The sequence below is a fragment of the Durio zibethinus genome, chromosome 26 (assembly GCF_047325235.1).
Source record: "Durio zibethinus cultivar Kanyao isolate XHJ-2024 chromosome 26, ASM4732523v1, whole genome shotgun sequence".
In the NCBI taxonomy this organism is placed as follows: domain Eukaryota; kingdom Viridiplantae; phylum Streptophyta; class Magnoliopsida; order Malvales; family Malvaceae; genus Durio; species Durio zibethinus.
The window spans coordinates 7385244-7404274 of NC_143187.1; the positions used below are offsets into that span (position 1 = coordinate 7385244).

General features: G+C 33.9%; 1 pseudogene across 1 annotated transcript; it reads right to left on the bottom strand.

The window, feature by feature from the left end:
- Nucleotides 1-943: 943 nt before the first annotated feature.
- LOC111318664 (9-cis-epoxycarotenoid dioxygenase NCED2, chloroplastic pseudogene) lies at nucleotides 944-3148 on the bottom strand (annotated as a pseudogene). The gene has a single exon (XR_016334163.1). The product of XR_016334163.1 is annotated as a 9-cis-epoxycarotenoid dioxygenase NCED2, chloroplastic pseudogene (transcript).
- Nucleotides 3149-19031: the final 15883 nt, after the last annotated feature.

The following is a 19031-nucleotide window of genomic DNA, read 5'->3' on the forward strand; positions in this document are numbered from 1 at the left end:
ATTTAAATTCAGAGTAACTCAAAATCATCAAAATTAAAATAATTCAAACCTAATAAAAGGAATTCAAAATATCTCAATCCAAATTTACCATCTCGGCTAATTACTGCAAACCAAAGCAAACGGCAAACCGAAAGACCAAGTAGGTGACGTAGAAACAGTCACAATCGAGTGATGTATGGAGTAAAGAGCGCATTTATTGGCTTTTTCACTGCTTTCATTACACTTCGGGATCCTGCTTACACTTAACCGCTGGTAGGTATTTCGGGTTTTGTGCCTTTAATATTTTATAATTTTCATCCACTTGCATTCACTCCGAAACAGAGTCATTTTAATTAAGAAGCTATCTTTAATCAAATCAAAAGCATCTCATTATCTTAGATTCTCACCCTCCCTGCCTTAACATTGAATCTTAACTATGTTTATGAATTGATCACTCTGTTAATATATATATATATGTTTATTAGTTAGTGTTGTCTTTTCTATTTTCTCTAAAAATTTTTAAATCACTTTCAAGTCTTGAACCGACCATGGATCCATAGCATGTGCTTTTGGACTCAGAAATCTCTTCTATATATGCAGACAAGAGGGAAAAAAAATCTTAAGTTAGTAGCAGCTAAAACCCAAAAGATAAAAAGTTACGTTTGAAATGATTGAATCCTAGTCTTTTAACTAAAAGTTTAACTGCTGGCGAAATGCAAAAAAACTTATTCAAACTTAATTGTAGATAAAAAAGAAAAAACATGCACGAAAAATAATAGTCTGTCAGCATTAATTTAAGAAAAATGGGAACAGCTGAAACAGGCAAATTCTTCTTGACCAAAAAAGACATAGGCAAATTCTGCATTTGTACACTGCAAATTAAAACTGTAAACTATTAATACTTATTATCTACAATGTAGAAAGTGAAAATTCAAGCGATAAAAATGAAATTAAAGGAAAGAAGGAAACAGAAACCAGCTGAGCTCAAATTCTATAGCTACATGCTTAAAAGCTACAAAGTTGGTTCCTTGAAACCTATAACAAAGGGGTAAAAAAAACCCATACGTAACCCAAAAAAATAAATTTCCAGGAGAATCTGGGGATCTGTACTCTGAACCATCCCTCTGGTAAAAATCTCCATGTAAGGTAATTTTTTTAACTTAATTTACGTTTAATTAAGATTGATTGACCAGGGCCTTAGCGTCTATAAACGTTCCATGAAAGCCGTATGGAACTCTGGACGGTAATTTAATTGAAGCTTCAAGCTGTAAATTCATGGCGTTCACAATATGAAGCTCTGATTTCCAATTCTTCTCATCGTGAACAAAGGAAAGAATATAGCCATCATCTTCAGCAGATTCAGAATTGTCGTCTCGAGGTAAGAAAAACGGTTCCCCACCATATCTTCTATAACCGTAAACGTGTTTTTTTACCTCCCCAGTAAAAAGATCAACCTTCGCAAATCCTGACACTTTAGGCCATGGTTCAGCAATGGCAAGATAAGCATACCGTGTCTTCCTTCCAAGCCGGTTCCTGTTCACCATCCCTGCTTCCAAGTTCACTTGCTCTGATTCTGAGATTATTGGGCGGCGCGTGGACTTACCTGTCTTCAAATTAAGCCTGATTTCGGACAATACACTCTTTAAACTCTCCTCACATTCGTTGAAAATAGAGTCAGGAGGTGTCATGCAGGAACCAATCACCACAACTTCATCCGATTCTGGCTCTTCCCAGGCATTCCAGAGATGAAAACAGAAAGTATCAGGCGATTCAACCCATATAATATCCTTAGAATCACTTGCATTTTTAGAAAGAATCCCAAACCGGGACTTCTTGTTCTTGTCGTAAATCACAGGAGAGCCGCCGGTAATCATTTCTTGTAGCTTGAACACCATCTGCTGATCAGGGATCACCACGAGATTCTCGGTGATGGCAAAATCATGCATCATAGTTGGTTCGGATAGAGGAATCTCGACATCTAGTGATTTTGTACCGTCAGGTAAAAACCTGAAGTACTTCAAGTAAGGCTTTTGGACAACATCGTAACTCAAAGCAAAGAGTTCCTTGGAAAAAGGATCAATTTTGGGATGTGCAATCATTGTGGATTTAAGTTGATAATCAAAATTGTATCTTCCAACTGTTTCTAAATCACCTGAGGAAGTGATGCGCACATGGTAAGGAAGATCATCTTCGGACATAGCTAGAAGTCGGTTATTGAAATATACTAAGCCAGCGTTAGCAACTCCAGTGCCTTGTTTGTGATTAACAAGGCCGAAAAGACCTCTCGCATAAAAAAGCAAAAGCCTGGCAATCCCTGAGTGGCCATGTAGTTCACCAATTGCTTTAGGGAAAACAGGGCGGCCCAATTCTTTTTCTTGTAAAAGTCTTTGCGTTTCAGTAAAACGACAAGCGTAGCTGGCGTTCCCGTTACCAATGGAAACGGCATGTACCATGCCATCACCGTCGAAAAAGTGGTGGCCAGCAACGGGTTCGAATAAAGGGTTGGCGCCGTTGCGGACATAAACGCCGTTAATGCAAGAAGGGATGGTGCCGGTGATTGGAAGAGATTGCTTGACGGGTTTTTCAGGGACGGGAGCGAAATTTCCGGAGATTTGCACACGTGGGTCAGCGGTTTTAGGAAGTGGGTGTTGTAGCTCGCGTGACACCAACGCGCTTTCAGCCATGTCAAGGGCCATGGCTGCAGCTCTTTGGAGGAAGTTCCACTGCGGCTGTTGTTGGGGCTTGTGCGGGGTTTTGCGTTTTACTAATGACGTGTCTTCCCAGGGGTTTAAGGGGTTTTCATATGGTTGCTTTTGGATATGGAGAACCGAAGGAGAGTGCAAAGCTGAGTGAATAATGTAGATGTTGTTGCTTCTCGTAAGACTAGTTTTATTGGGCTGCCGCTTCTTCCAGATGAAGGATGTTGGAGAGAAGCCCAAATCTACTGTTGAGGAGGAAAGAGGATGGGAAATCTGGGCTTTGGCCCAACTACCTGTGAAAGAAGCCATAGCTTTTAAAAGGGAGAAGTCAGAAGGGTTTCTCTGGTTTTGGATGTGCTCGAGGGCAAGAGTGTTTTGCGCTTGTTCCTTTGAAAAAAAAAGGAAAGCATACAGGGAGAGAAGAGAAAGTGGGAGGAGATGGAAGAGAGGGTGGGCTTTGGAATGAAAGGAAGAGAAAATGGGGTATAAATAGACTTTGGGGGGGTGAGAAAGAGAATGCGATTTATTTGTATGTAGGTCCCCGTCAGACATCTAAGGAATGACACGTGGGGGATTTGTGTAATTGCACCAAGTGATGGTCAATTGAAACATTTTTGTAGACGGTAGAGGATGGCTCAGGTCAAACTCTCATTTTATATTTAAAAAAATACATCAATCTGTGGGGCCCCAAAAAATTTGCCTGACCGGGGGTTGAGTTTGAGCCATAATTCCAGGCAGAGGGTCCCAAAATTAGGGACCAATGAAAGTGAGATTTTGAGTCAGAGACACACTTATTCCCACAGGAAGGCAGCGAGTTAAAAATCAAATCAGTCTACTGTTGAAACTTGAAACTAACTCATATCCCCCAATATATATTTTTTTTTTCTTTTTAATTGTTGTTCAATAAGCCTTTTGATTTCTTTTTCATTATGAAGTCTAACTCCGCGTTCCTCCCTCTTCCTGGAGCTCCATCGACTCACGTGGCTCTCTCTTCCCACTCTTTTTCATCCACCAAATGTTGGTAACATCACTTAGCCCCACACTCTCCCACCCGCTTCGCAAAACATTGCATTCATATATTTTTCTCATAATGTTCATAATTCAAACATATTCACCCATAATCCCCAGCAATGGTTTAATGACAATTAACGGCATTGCCCCTTCTTCTCTTAATCAACATCCAATCACTCATTCCCCTTGTCTCCGACTACCACATTCCTATTTATTCATTTCACTTACACTTCCAGGCTAATCACCCCCACATTAAATTATTGTAGCCATAATTGTAAACAGTGATTTTTTTGGTCTCTTTTATTCTATGTATATCTGGACATTAATAATACCCTCTTCTCCAAGGTTTAGGAAATGTTTCCGGTCTAACTTTTCCAGCCTGAGTATGGACAATATTTATAAATATCCCAATCTCTTTAGAGTTTTACTTGAGATAATTTTATTAATAAAAAAATAATAAAAAAATAAGTAGTTGAGTTTATATGAAATTATTAAAACCGGTTTGTAAAGTTAGAATTAGATTTAAAGTTCAAATTCAAAGGAAATTGAAATTCTTTTATGGATTGGAATTCTCATATTTAGGACCCTATAAATATATGTTCACATAGATCACACAAACACACAAAAAATAGAGAAAAAGGCAAAAATTAGAAAAAACAGTCAAGAAAATCTTTAAAAGATTTTTTTTTTGGGTTTTAAAAAAATATTTTGCAAAAAAATCTAAAAAATTCCTAGATTCCGACGATTTTTTTCAATTTGTCTCAAGTAGAGTCAAGCCGAGCCGTTTTTTAAGCTATTCCAACTTTTTTTCTGCAGTTGAGCTGAGCCTTCTAGTCGTTGAGTTGAACCATTTTCCTATTTGGTATTTATTATTATTTATTTAGTATTTTTGTATTATTAAATTTAAAAAAAGAATAAAAATAAAACAATAAAATATTTTTTGAAAATAAGTATTAATTATCCATTGATAGAATTTATAAAAATTTTAAATGGTAATTTTTTGTAAAATTTCTAAGTAAAAAATTTTGTCTAAATTTATCTCAAATTGTGAAATAATTTAGATAAAATTTTAATAACAATAATTAATATTTATTTTTAATTAAAAAATAAAAAAATAAAAAATTTTGGTTATTTTCCACAATTATCCAATAATGAGATTTTTAAAAAATTTTAAAAAATTTCAAATGGTAAATTTCTTAAGAAACCTCTAAGTAAGAAATTTGTTTAAATTTGTCCCAAATTGTGAAAGAATTTAAATGAAATATCAAGAAAAGTAATTGTCATATTATTTTCTTAAAAAAAAACACAAAAAAGAGAATTTTTAAATAGGCCTAAATGATGAAAAATTTAGAAATTTCAAAAGAAAAAATATTTTTAAATTGACCTAAATGGTGAAAAATTTATAAATAAAAAAAAGAAAGATAAATAAAAAAATTTCTAAATAGGCCCAAATGTTGAAAAATTTAGAAATTCAAAAAGAGAAAATACTTTTAATTTGATCAAAATTGTGAAATAATTAGATATATTTTCAACAAAAAATGAAACAAAACAAATCTAACATCTTTAAGGAAACAAATGAGAGCCTTGAATACTCTTAAAGTAATAAAATATTTTTAAAAGTTCTGTCAGATTAATAGAGAATATTAAGAATTATTTTCAATATTTTACATTAATTTTTAAAACTATTACAATCAAAACCTAAGGATAAATTTAAAATAATATGATACCATCTTTTGGATGGATATGTGGGGGTGCTATAACATTTCTCACATGTAACCGAATTCTCAAACTTTGTTCTGGTATGTATATCTGAACATATTTTTTTAGGGACCTTTAATCAAACTTAGAAGCTCTGTAAAAGAATAGATGCCTTAGGTGGTCAATCATACCTAATTAAAAAAAATTTGTGACGACTCTATTTATTAAATCTAACTATAAATTTATAGATCTATATATTATGATAATATTAATAATTAATTAATGATAGTGGTCATAGTCATGCATCTTTAGGTGAATTTGTCACAAAATTTGTAATCTTTCGCTTCTTTTCTTTTTTGATGGACATTCGTTAAGTCTTTGATTCGAATTGTGATTTTTAAATTTTGATTATCAAAAAAAATATATTCCGTAAAAATTGAAAGAAAAATCATTAAGTAAAACTTTAATTCTTGCGTACGGACACCCTTTGCTACCCAAAATTTTGTTATACTTTCCTATATACATATTCTTTTATAGACTTACAAAATTTTTTGTATATGTATGATAGTGTGGGTTTTTTTTTGTTGTGTTAAAATCCTCTTAATAACAAAATCATTGTATTATTACATATTGAAAATGTGCAATTTAAGTATATAGAAGAATATGGTGAAATTTAAATCCTATGAAACCTACTATTCATACACTTCCAAATCCGATTTTTATGGCTCCCTTACTTCTCAAGTCGCAATCTTTCCATCACGCAGCCATACTCTAGTGAGAGTCACATGGTGTTGTGTGATGGACAATAGAGGCTGGATTAGGACTGCATGTGACTATCATTTTCCATACCCCATTGGCATTTACAAATATAAAGATGACATTAAGCTTTCAACTTTTTTGTCCCCTAATTTAAGCTTTAACATTGAGTTTCTAAATTCTAACCACTAGATAAAGTCGGCTTGTGAAGACAGAAACAAACCAATTATATATTAGGGACTTTTTACTTGTATAGAGTACAATTTTGAGCCCTTTAGTAGATTTATATGATGTACATTGGGGGTAGAGGGGCAATATTTCATTAATGTTACGTTTCATATTACGAAGATATTAAGATCAATATGTATTTACCAATTTGAAATATTAAAAAAATGGAATAAATATCAGGCAGCAATTGTTTAAGCTATCAATGTCTCGTGCACTTGTCAGGTATCAATGTCATATTAAATTCTATACCGAATATATTTTTAATAACATCCGCTGTGACAATAACATTTTGATCTTTAGCTTCTTGTCTAGAGGTCCCCCATTGATCATCTTATATGCAAAAAAATTGAACTCTGTTATGCACAATAGTAGCATTCAAGCTGAAAGATGATGGCATTAATGCCAGTTGTGGGAATTAAGATGGCGAAGGGAGATGGCTAATGGTACGTAGCATATATCCCTTTGGAGTTTAGTGTCTATCCTCTTTTCATTTTGAATGCGGTCCAATACCAAGATCATTTTCAGAGGCTGTCGAGGGCCATCAAGACAAAGAAGGATGACAATGATGGCCAAATGGGCATCTTTTTCTTCAACTTTCTATTGAAATGTAAGCCACAGTTGTAATATTGGAACTCAAAAGCAAGTGGGGACGATTGGTTTTCTAGATTAGGGTTACTTAGTTATATATATTTATATATATATATATATATATATAGCTTTTTCACTCTTTTGCTTTGTTGTTTCTAGCTAGTTAAAAGAATTTCTTTTTTTATTTTTTATTTTTGTTTTTGGAGTTTGTTCCTAATTTTATTGTCTCTTCTTGTTCTAAAAGCTCCTCTTTGAAAAATATCTTTAATTAATTACTTCTCTATATTGGAGAGCAAGTGAAAGTTAGGTGCCTTAATTATAAACAACATTGTACATCTGTTCAGATTGTCATGTTTCGATAGCAAATCTCTTAAACGAAGATTTTATCCTCCTTAAACAAATTAAAAGAGATCTGCCCTGCCTTCTTTATCTTCTCTTTGGCTTTATTTGGTAGAAAGATTAAAGAAAAAAGGTAAAGATAAAAAATTTATTAATTTAATGGTTAAATTTCATAATTATTTTTCTAATTCATAAAGTAATCATTGGAGTAGCCAAATTTTTATCCTTAACTCTTTTTCATCTTACCAAGCAAAGCCAGTTCATGACGAGGATAAGGAGTTTCTAGTTTCTTGGTCATCAATTTGCAGCCACGCTCGCTCTAATCTTTCATTTTTATATATGCTTATAATTTATATTTTGATTAATCAATATAAAAGTTATATATAAGTTTTTACTTTCTATAATGTCATGGAAGACTCCAAACAACATGCTGAGTGAGAATTTTATATGTTAATTATTAGTAGTTTATCATCTAATTTGAATAATAAATTGGCAGAGAGAGATGCTCTTTTTTGTTGCTCTCTCTCTCCATGCTTCAGATCCTTGTTGCAATAGTCTGACCATTTTTAATATTAATACATCTAAATCTCCATTACCATTACTAGGAAATTGTATGCTAATTCCATAAACAGTGACACACAACTTAATTCTCTAGTGCAATTTTTTTTTTTTTTTTATGTAAAGGTCCTTCATTCCAATCTCCATATATAAGTTCACACAATTCAACAACCAAGAAAAGAAGTTTCTTAATAGTAGTAACAACTAACACACGTTGAAAATATCCTGCAACTTTACTATTTTAACTCGCAACATTGAACATTGCCATTTGCCAACCCATATCTTAATTAATTTGTTAATTAAATAATCTTTTCGTCATCTCCTATGCAAAGCTAGAAGCCTAAACTGTACGTAATTACCTAAACTTATATGACAACGGGCAAAGCTCAACTGGCAAAAAGAATTTATTTCTTATTTGATTGTTTGAATTTAAATTTATTGAGAGGCTATGAAAAAATAAGTTTTTATAAATTTATTAAGTTCGGCGTTGATATACTTATTTAAATTGATCTAGAAAAATAATATATTAAATTATCACTTAAAAAAACTAGGAACACGATGGACTATGTATGACATAATCAATGATGATTATTGTTTATTTTATAGATAATCTGTAACCATACAAAAAAAAAGATGATAAAATTCGCTTAGGCTACGTTGTTCATGAAAGACATCCAACTTAAAATCAATATTTATAAATAGAGGAAAAAATTACATTTATCCAAATTTGAACAAGCTAACTTGATCAAAAATGCAAAATTAAGCACGAAGTTCAATAGTACAGTTTTGAGTTTTTTTTTTTTTTTTTTTTATGAGTGAAAGAAGAATATAATTATTTCAGTTTTATTAGCCATCTGAACACTAATGGAGAGAGGCGCAAATCGGTGTTGTAATCTTCATAACATAATCTAATAACCATTAGATCTCAATAATAAACGCATGAAGGAAAGTGTTTGAAACATGGGATCTAACAGCAAAGGAAAACATCATTTCTTTAATTGATTGCCAGTAAATAAAGCGATCGAGAATCCGAATAAGACAGCAATGAAGAAGATTGCCTTATAATAATTGGAAGATATATATACTCCTAAATTTTTATTAATTTGAAAAATATATTACTCTCGATTGATCACTACATATCATGATATGAGTTATCAGGTGGTGATGACAATCGATCTCAACAACCGAAGTTATTTTGAGTTAGGTTCAAATTAGTCATGTCAAGAGTCAACACGTTTTGACTCAGTGACAAGAAGGAGACCTGAAGCATACGGGTAACTTAGATCATCCTTAAAAACATGAGAAGTCTTACATTAGAGATAGGATTATTAGAAGGGAAGATGGTGAATGGGCGGAGCCGACAGGTAGGTTATTCATAAGGATAGCGCCGCACATAGGGTAATGAGCTGTTTGAAAGACTTTCCCCAGTGGATAGGGTAATGAGGTTGCCGTGCCATCAGTTAGGCGCAACAACGACAGGTTGCTATGTATTGGGTGGCATCGTCGACCCATATCTACCAAGTTCGAGCAACTTGCAAAAACTTGTTACGTCCACAATATTCGAATTGGGTGTATACTTGATTACTTGGAATTGCTTTTGGTACCAAAATTTCTGGTTTGGTGAAGCAACAAATTAAAGATAGTTAGGAAAGACGAGTTCGATCTATTTTCTGCCTTATCGGTTCGAGTGCATGCAACCCACTTGTAAAAAGAAGTGACATTTAACTGACCAATGAGGCATTCTCACAACTTATCTTATTGGCTTCTGACACTGACAATCCACCAAAATAAAGAGCTATTTCCAGTCTATGAATATTTGATCAATTAATATTGCTTCTCATCTTAGAAGAAAATTATCAAGAAAAAAGAAACGTCTATTCTTTTGACAATTCTCCAACTTCATGTTAACAAAGGGAATGATGCTTTTCAACGTTGGATTTTGTTGAGCACTAGCCTTAGCCCTTGATATTTCTTACTATAAATTATTTGTTGGGAGTGGATAACCCATGATCAATGAAAGCGTAGAATGGCTAATGTTATTTTTTAAAATTTCTAATCTATCTTTGAAACTTTATCTTTATATTTACTTAATTAAAGAAAACATATATAATTATGCATATAAAATTTTTTAAACTCACAATCTCTAAACATTAACTTATATATATATATATATATATATATATATATATATTATATCAACTGATCTAAAGTTAGTCAATACAGGTAATGTTAACATATAATATTATTGATACAAGAGGTAGGTGTAGAGTTCACATGGTTGGCGCTGAAATGTTTGTTAATTTAAATCCCATATACAAAAGATATGATCAATGTTGGCCAATTTTATTGCTAGGAACTGGGTTTCTGCTCTGCTTTTTGCTGATTTAATCATGGATCGAGGAGTCGGTTATTGTCGTTATTAACGGTTCCCACATGGAATACACAATCAAAAGAAATTCTTACCACTTGAATTAATTATAGTAAGGATTATAGTTAGTGCCGTAATGAATAGTTTCTTTAAGTTAATAGACATAATATGTATTGCTAAAGTTGGTCAAATGTTATCCAAATTATAAAAAATGGTAATAAAATTTTTTACAAAGTTCATCAAAAATTGCTATAAAGACTACTAAAATTATATCAAACGTTACTAAAATTATATCAAATGTTATTAAAACTAGGTAAAAGTTACTGACATCATATCAAAAGTTATCCAAATTATATTAAAGATTAACAAAACTTTTGCAAAATTATCAAAATTATATAAAAATTTATCAAAGTTATATTAAAAGTAACCAAAATTATATTAAAGATTACCCAAACTATTATCAAAATTACAACTGTTAAGTCATATCTTGATGTACAATAATTTCTAAATTAAATATATCTCGGCCAAAAAAAATTTTGAGGGTAAATTTCATTAAAGTCCTTGACTTTTTAGTATAATTCAATACAAGTTCATAAGCTTGGAAAATAAACAACTCGCCCCAAATTTTTTAATTTCGCATGACAATTAGGTCTTTTTATATTAAAAATCTCATTTAAAGATCATTTTATCTTTAAAAAATCAATATTCTCAAGTGCTCATATAAAATAATATATAATTATAATAATTTTATACTTTTTCTCAAAATATATCAAATCTATAATAAAAAAAATTTAGATACAACATATAAAAACAACTTATAATTATAAGTATGCTATAAATATATGTATAATAAAATGAATATATTAAATATGTAATATTATTTTTGACATGTAACAATTAAAAAAAAGAACATAAGAATATTATATGAAAAAAGGTTGGTTGAAAAAAATGATCAAATTGAATATTTGTCAATTCAATTTTAATTATTATAATACTCGTATATATTTTAAATTTATTCATTTTAAGAATATATTGATGACATACTTATTCATTTTAAATTAAAAATCATTTATAAGAAGTAAACACATTTTAAAAGTTGTAATATTTAAATACAAATCATTTATGTTATTATATATTCAATAGATATAAAATAAAAAACAATATATATAAATATAATAAATTTAGGTTTAAGGGGTAGTTTTGTAATTGTTTGACAGATTAGAATTGGTTGTTCATTTTTCAAACTAAGGATGTTCTAAGTACACTACAAAATTTTCTCTATACATCCTTAAAATTTTTTATCAAAAATACTTGTACAGCAAATATCAATTTTAGCATTTAGTAAATTATAAAAATATCTTTAATAATTTATACACCCCAAAACCACTTCTTAAATATCCAAAATAAATTTTCAAGAATTATATTTTGTGCTTAGTGTCGTAACGTCTAGATCCGGGGATCTGTCGCTAGACATTGACTTTAGGGAGTCGCCACCAATCTTTTTTTATCCAGGTGTGATTGGCCACCTAAGGAATCTGTCCTTTCAGGGAACACCTAAGCTTAAGGGTCCCTAAAAGAATAGGTTCGGGTCTGCTTAACCAGAACAGAGTTCGGGAGTTCGGTTACGTGTGAGGAAGGTTATAGCACCCTCACAACGCCCATCAAAAGATGGTACCAGCTTGAATTTGTGTTATCCAAAAGCCTTAAAATTTTACCAAGTAGTTAGTTGTTGAAAATTATTCTCAATTGACTCTAATACTTTTAGCAGAAAATTGAGAAAATTCCCTCACCTCAAGAGTATGCAAGAAAAACTACTGTTTCACTTGCAGAGGCTCCGTCGTCGGATTATTTAAAGAAAAATCAAGATCAACCAATTAATTAATTATCGAAAATTATTCTCAATTGACTCTAATACTTTTAGCAGAAAATTGAGAAAATTCCCTCACCTCAGGAGTATGTAAGAAAAACTACTGTTTCACTTGCAGAGGCTCCGTCGTCGGATTAATTAAAGAAAAAAAAATCAAAATCAGCCAAGTAATTAATTATCGGAAATTATTCTCAATTAACTCTAATACTTTTAGCAGAAAATTGAGAAAATTCCCTCACCTCAAGAGTATGCAAGAAAAACTACTGTTTCACTTGCAGAGGCTCCGTCGTCGGATTAATTAAAGAAAAAAATCAAAATCAAAGTCAAATAAAAAAAAATTCAAAAAAAAAAATTCAAAAAAAAAAATCAAAAAAAAAAAAAAATCCTGGAGCGGCTCGGCTATCGGCGCGGCTCGGCTCGGCTCGGCTTGGAGGAGGGAAGCACGCGCGGGTCGACGCTCGGGTCGACGCTCGGGTCGGGTCGGGTTCGGCAAAACGCGCGGATCCCCTGGTTAACTTAAAGCCAAAACGACGTCGTTTTGGGAGGGTATAAAAGGCAATCCCCTTTGTTTTTCGGCAGAACGCTCCTCTCCCCTCTCTCTCTTCCTTCTCTTTTCTCTCCCTTCTCTCTAAAAAACCGAAAAACTCCGGTTGAAGATTCACCGGATTCTGGAAATGTTCGCCGGAATCTGGGTTTTTCGCCGGAAGTTGGCCGGAAATCCACCGGTTTCTGGGATTCTTCGCCGGTTTCTGGGATTTTTCGTCGGAAACTGGGCAGGTCATCGGAAACTTCAATGTTGGCCGGAATTTTTGCCGGAAACTTCAAGGTTGGCCGGAAAATCCAACCGGAAACTGGAATTTTCCAGAAATTCCCAGAAAAAAAAAATTTCGAAAAAAATCCCAAAAATTTCTGATAATTTCTGGAACTCTCCTAAACCTTTTCCTAGCCTTCTATACTCTCCCCTACGCCTTTGCTTCTCAAATCAGTAGCTCTAGCTTACTGTTTTCTGTGTGTTCTTGACTGTTCTAGGGGGGTCCCTTTTATAGGGATTGATCAGGAGTTTCTGATCAATCCCAATTCCTCTTTGGACGGGAATTCAGTCTTTGAATCCAATTGGACTCTTCTGATTGAATTCCCCTCCAGAGTGGGAGTCTTCAACTTTGAATCCTAGCCCTCCAAAATAAAAATTAAAATAAAATTAAAAAAAAATCTAGATAATTGGAAAGATAAATCAAAAGATAAAAAATTTTCAAATAATATCTGAAAATCAGAAAAAATCAGAACAGATAATTTAAAAAAAAAAGAGATAAGAATAATAATATAATAATAATAAATATATAACTATATACATATAAATCTATTCTAATGAAAAAAAAAGGAATATATATATATATACATATATTAATACATAATAATAATAAATAATAAAAATAAAAAATACGGGGTAAAAATTCAATTGGGCCTTGCCCATTTGGGCCAGGCCCAAATGATCTGGGTCAGGCCCAATTGATCCGGGCCCGGACCTGATTGGGTGTCTACAGCTGCCCCTCTTTGCGTATTTTCTGTGAAACAGAAATTGCGCAAAGACGTAGACACCCAGTCAAGACCCGACTCGACATTTTCATTTTTTTTTTTTATTTTTTTTTTTTTTAGCTCCTCTTGACAGAGGCTCTACGACTTTGAAAAATAAATTGCTCCTCTAAACAGAGGCACCACGACTTTGGAAAAGTAAAATGCTCCTCTCAACAGAGGCACCACGACTTTAGAAAAGTAAATTGCTCCTCTCAACAGAGGCACCACGACTTTGGAAAGTAAATTGCTCCTCTAAACAGAGGCAACGGAACTTTGAAAGTAAATTGCTCCTCTCAACAGAGGCACCACGACTTTGGAAAGTAAATTGCTCCTCTAAACAGAGGCAACGAACTTTGAAAAGTAAATTGCTCCTCTAAACAGAGGCAACGAACTTTGAAAAGTAAATTGCTCCTAGACGATCATGTCCGAAGGAGTTGAAAGTTGTGTTTGAAGGGATTTCAGGAGATTATGCCCAAAGGTCTTATAAATCAACCCTGATACCAAGAGACATCCTATTTCAAGGATTAGGAACTTACCTGACAAGTTTCTTCTCAAACTTGCAAAGTTTTTTCATATCTGTCTTTTCCATGTGGGATGTTGGAACACCCTTGCTTCTTGAATTTGTACACTATACTTTCCTGAAAGTAGTGTATGCTATGCAAATGCATATGAATTTCAATGCATGCTATGCAAATGTTGGCCAATTAATTCCTGTTCAATGTATGGTACTCAAGTTTCTCAAGCTCTTTTTTTTTTTTTTTGGGTGTCAAGCCCTTTGATTCCTCAAGGATCCAATTGCACTGCTCTTCTAAGATCGAACCAGTGTAGCTCTCAATTGTCTCTTCCACTCACATTCTTTCTTGTTCTGTTTTTCAATACTTTGGAATAAGCTTCATCAATCGATCATCACTTGACCATCATTCAATGAATTTCTCAGCACTAGTAAATTTCAAAACAAGTTTCATCCACCATCACTGGGTCCTTGTCTCAGCATCAACCATTCCAAAACAAACTCTGTCCACTGATTGTTCCCACCATTCGACCAATTCATCCTTGTACTCATCACTTGGTTGTATCATTTTTCAAAATTTGCCCCATCATATTCTCTATTTGGTCACATCATACATCCTTCTAAATCATCTCTTTTAAGTTTCTACCATTTCTTCATCATTTTAGATTTCTTTTCAAATGAATGTAAGATTCTTTTAAACACATATTCATTCATTCATTATCATTTCAAATCTTGACAAATACAATGCAATCAAGCATTTTCTCAATTCATTTTAAGGGTGTAATAATAAGAGGACAGAAAGTGAATTATGGTAAAGATAATCAATGGAGATCTATTTTGGTAGAAAATAAATGGGAAAGGAAATAAATTGGATGTCATTGAGGTAAATGGTATGTCCAAATGATGAATATTCAGACAATTTTCAACATTAATCTAGGATTCTTTTTCAAAAACTCATTCATTTACTGTTGAAGTCATCTTGAGCTTGACGAACTCTGCCCCAGTCTTTGAGGAATCTTCAGATGTCTTTGATCTTTCATTCATGTGAGCCATTTGACCTGGATTTTTTTTTTTTTTTTTTTTTTTTGGGAACCAAAATCACCCTTTCAGGTTTTCAATTTGGATCTCTTTTTTCATTTTCTCATTTTTTCCTTCTTTTTTTCTCATTTTTTCTTTTTTTCCTTTTTTCTTCTTTTTTTTTTCATCATTTTTTTTCATCCATTGTTGATATCTTTCATACGTCCAACTTTAGACCATGGTTTCATTGCTTCCTCATGAGCATACCTTCGCTCAACATATGATCATTCAAGTTGAGTATTCACACTTGATCCAAATGGACTTTTCAAGGTTGTAATGTAGGCCAAGGTGAAGGGTCATAAAAAAAATGGATATAATAGGCTCAAAATATGTATTAAAAAAGTTCAAGACCGAATGATCATTTGATGCAGCTTGGCATTTTGCCCCACATCGTTTCACTATTTTTTCTTTCCTCACACAAAGGATTCTCATTACTTTGCCCCAAGTCATGTGTGGCATTTATTTTTCTTTTTGCTTTTCTTTCTCTTTTCATCTTTGAGACCTTTTGTGGTGTTTTTTTCTTCTTTCTTTTTTTTTTTTTTTTTTTTCAAAATTTACCCTCCAGTGTAGAGGGTGATCCTTGGTTGGGGTTCTTCAAAAAAATGATAAGCTCAAAGGGGTAGCAATAAATGGTTTTTCCAATGGTAAAAGAAAGATGGCCATTTTTCATCTCAATTGTGAATACCTTTCTTGAACATCATCTATTGAACAAAGCTCATGAAGTTGTATAAAATATTGCACCCCTTCAAGATATATCTCTTTCATCTCTGGTGATGGCTTACCCTCTTTATTTTCGCTCAAATCATCTCCTCTGTGAATGAGTTCTCAAAATTAAATTCCAGAATTATTGTTATCATTGTCTAAATATTCATCATCTGAAATTTAAGAATGGGAATGTGAAGTTATGGAAGGTAACAAGGCATGGAATAATGGTCAAGTGAAAGAGAAAAATGTAATAAAATGCACTGACTTGCCTTTATTAAAATGATAACAAGTGAAGTTATATTGCAAAAAAAATCTAACATTGTTTGAAAAGAAATCCCAAAATGACAGAAGAAACCTTCAACCAGCCTTATCTCCATTGACATCTTGCCCCTCAATTCATTGTGAATCTCCGGATCCTTTCTCTTCTTGGCTTTCGCTCAGTACACTAACATTAGGTGCTGTTGCTTTTCCTTGATCAAAACTTACCATTCCATCATTGATCAACCGTTGCACCTTATACTTTAAAGCAGTGCAATTTTCAGTAGAATGGCCAGTAATTCCATAATGGTAGTCACAACGGGCTGTAGGATCATACCACTTTGGATAGGGTGGTTTAAGCGGTTCCACATGGCTGGGGGCAATCAAGTGGCTATTATAGAGTTCTCGATATAACTCTGTATAAGTCATAGGGATTGGATCAAATACAGGTTTTTCTCGAGTAGTTCTTTGTTCTCGTGAACCACTTGCTGGGTGAGTAGGACGAATTTGGGTTCTTACAGGAGCTTGAATGTTAAGGTGGTAAGTGGATGAATAAGATGGTTGTGGGGCTAGCTGGTAGGGGTAGGATGATGCATTATTCACAGCGGGATAGTATGGAGAGTAACCTTGAGATGGATAGGGTTGATAACCGCCGAATTGTTGTCTATCAGAGCTCACAGCTTGAGCTTCAGCTTCTTTCTTTTCTGATGTCTTCTTGGTTTCTCCTCCTCTCAACTTGCCATTTTTTATGGCACTTTCAATAATTTCTCCAGAGATTACCATGTCAGCAAAATTCTTTGTTGCATTCCCTATCATCTTTTCATAATAGGGAGGTTTTAAAGTGCTAACAAACAGCACTGTGGTCTCTTTCTCTGTCAGTAGAGGTTGTACCTGTGAAGCTATATCTCTCCATCTTTGGGCGTACTCTTTAAAAGACTCGTTTGACTTTTTCTCCAGATTCTGCAAAGACAAACGATCAGGAGCCAAATCGATAATGTGTCGATATTGACTGATGAAGTCATGTGCCATATCACTCCAAGAGCGAATACGAGTCCTATCCAGCTGAACATACCATCTGGCCGCAGAGCCAGTAAGACTATCCTGAAAGACATGCATCAAGAGTTTTTCATCATGTGCATGAGCTGCCATCTTCCTACAATACATGGTGATGTGGATTTTAGGGCACTTTGTACCGTCATATTTTTCAAATTTCGGTACTTTGAATTTATAAGGGATAACCACATCAGGAACTAGGCAGAGCCCAGCAACATCAACTGACCCATAAAAGCTAAATCCTTCTACAGCCCGTAGCCTCTGCTCTAACATGCTAATCTTGGAACTTTCCTCAGCCTCTACTCTCATCTTTTCCTTCTCCTTCTCTTTTAAATCATCTAGATCAGGAATTGGTTCTGCTGCCTTTTCAGTGAAGACAGGATTTATATAGCTATTATACTACCCTGGGTTGAAAGCTGATGGCATTCCAGGATAGGCGAAATGTTGTGGCGGGACCTCTTGGGCAGACTGGGCTTGAGATGGGCCAAAACCTGGAGGGTACAAAGGGTCAGCTACTTCTTGTAAATGGGGAACTTGTTGGCTTGTATTTCCTTCAACCCCTTTCCCCTTATTCATGTTATTGAGGGCCTCCAGAATTTTGCTAAGTTCATTTTCAATCTTCTCCTGAGCTTTTTCTAGCTTTTCAAATCTATGAGAACTTTCCTCCTCCATTTGCCTTGCTCTGGATCTTGTGTTGTATGGATGAGCAAGGTTTTCGCTAGATGGAGCTATCCTCGGACCTTGAGTACCATACTCATGATTAGAAATGTTATGCTGTGCCTTATGTATGATGCTTTGATACACAAATGAAATGTACATTTTTTTGAATGAAATCTAGCATGAAATGAATGCAAATGATTGTATTGAAACATGATCATGAAAAGAATACAGATGCATACAATCAGACAAACAACATAGTTAGTTTCATGAATGAAATGAAAGTAATGCTGATGCATAACATTACAAAAAATAATACACAAAGTTAAGCAATCAAAATGATTAGATAAACACCTTTTTTGTGTCCTAATTTCAGGGTATATCTATCATTGGGTAGAAAGGACTCTATCCTAGGGTTAGGCACTCTTAAGGTTCACTACATGTGGTTTTAAAGTCAGAGTCTAAAGGTCCTCAAATTGTTCCTTACATCCTTGTCCATCACAGACTAGTAAGGCACCCTAATCCTCACCCATTACAGGCTATAAGCGGAAAAGGTTCAATTTGAGTGGGAGTATTTCGCTAGCCACTACGGAGGCATTAGACCTCACGAAAGCAATAGGTACTTTACTCCCTCCTAGAGGGACGGAGCTCGGGTATAGAGCTCATGTTATGCACATGCACATGAATGACATAATTAACAAGGTAAATAAACATGAATGAATAATAACACACATATACAAAAATGGTTCAATTTTATTAGGCTTTTGGATAACACAAATTATTTGCTGGCCTGACTCTCAAAGTCCCCAGCGGAGTCGCCAAGCTGTCGTAACGTCTAGATCCGGGGATCTGTCGCTAGACATTGACTTTAGGGAGTCGCCACCAATCTTTTTTTATCCAGGTGTGATTGGCCACCTAAGGAATCTGTCCTTTCAGGGAACACCTAAGCTTAAGGGTCCCTAAAAGAATAGGTTCGGGTCTGCTTAACCAGAACAGAGTTCGAGAGTTCGGTTACGTGTGAGGAAGGTTATAGCACCCTCACAACGCCCATCAAAAGATGGTACCAGCTTGAATTTGTGTTATCCAAAAGCCTTAAAATTTTACCAA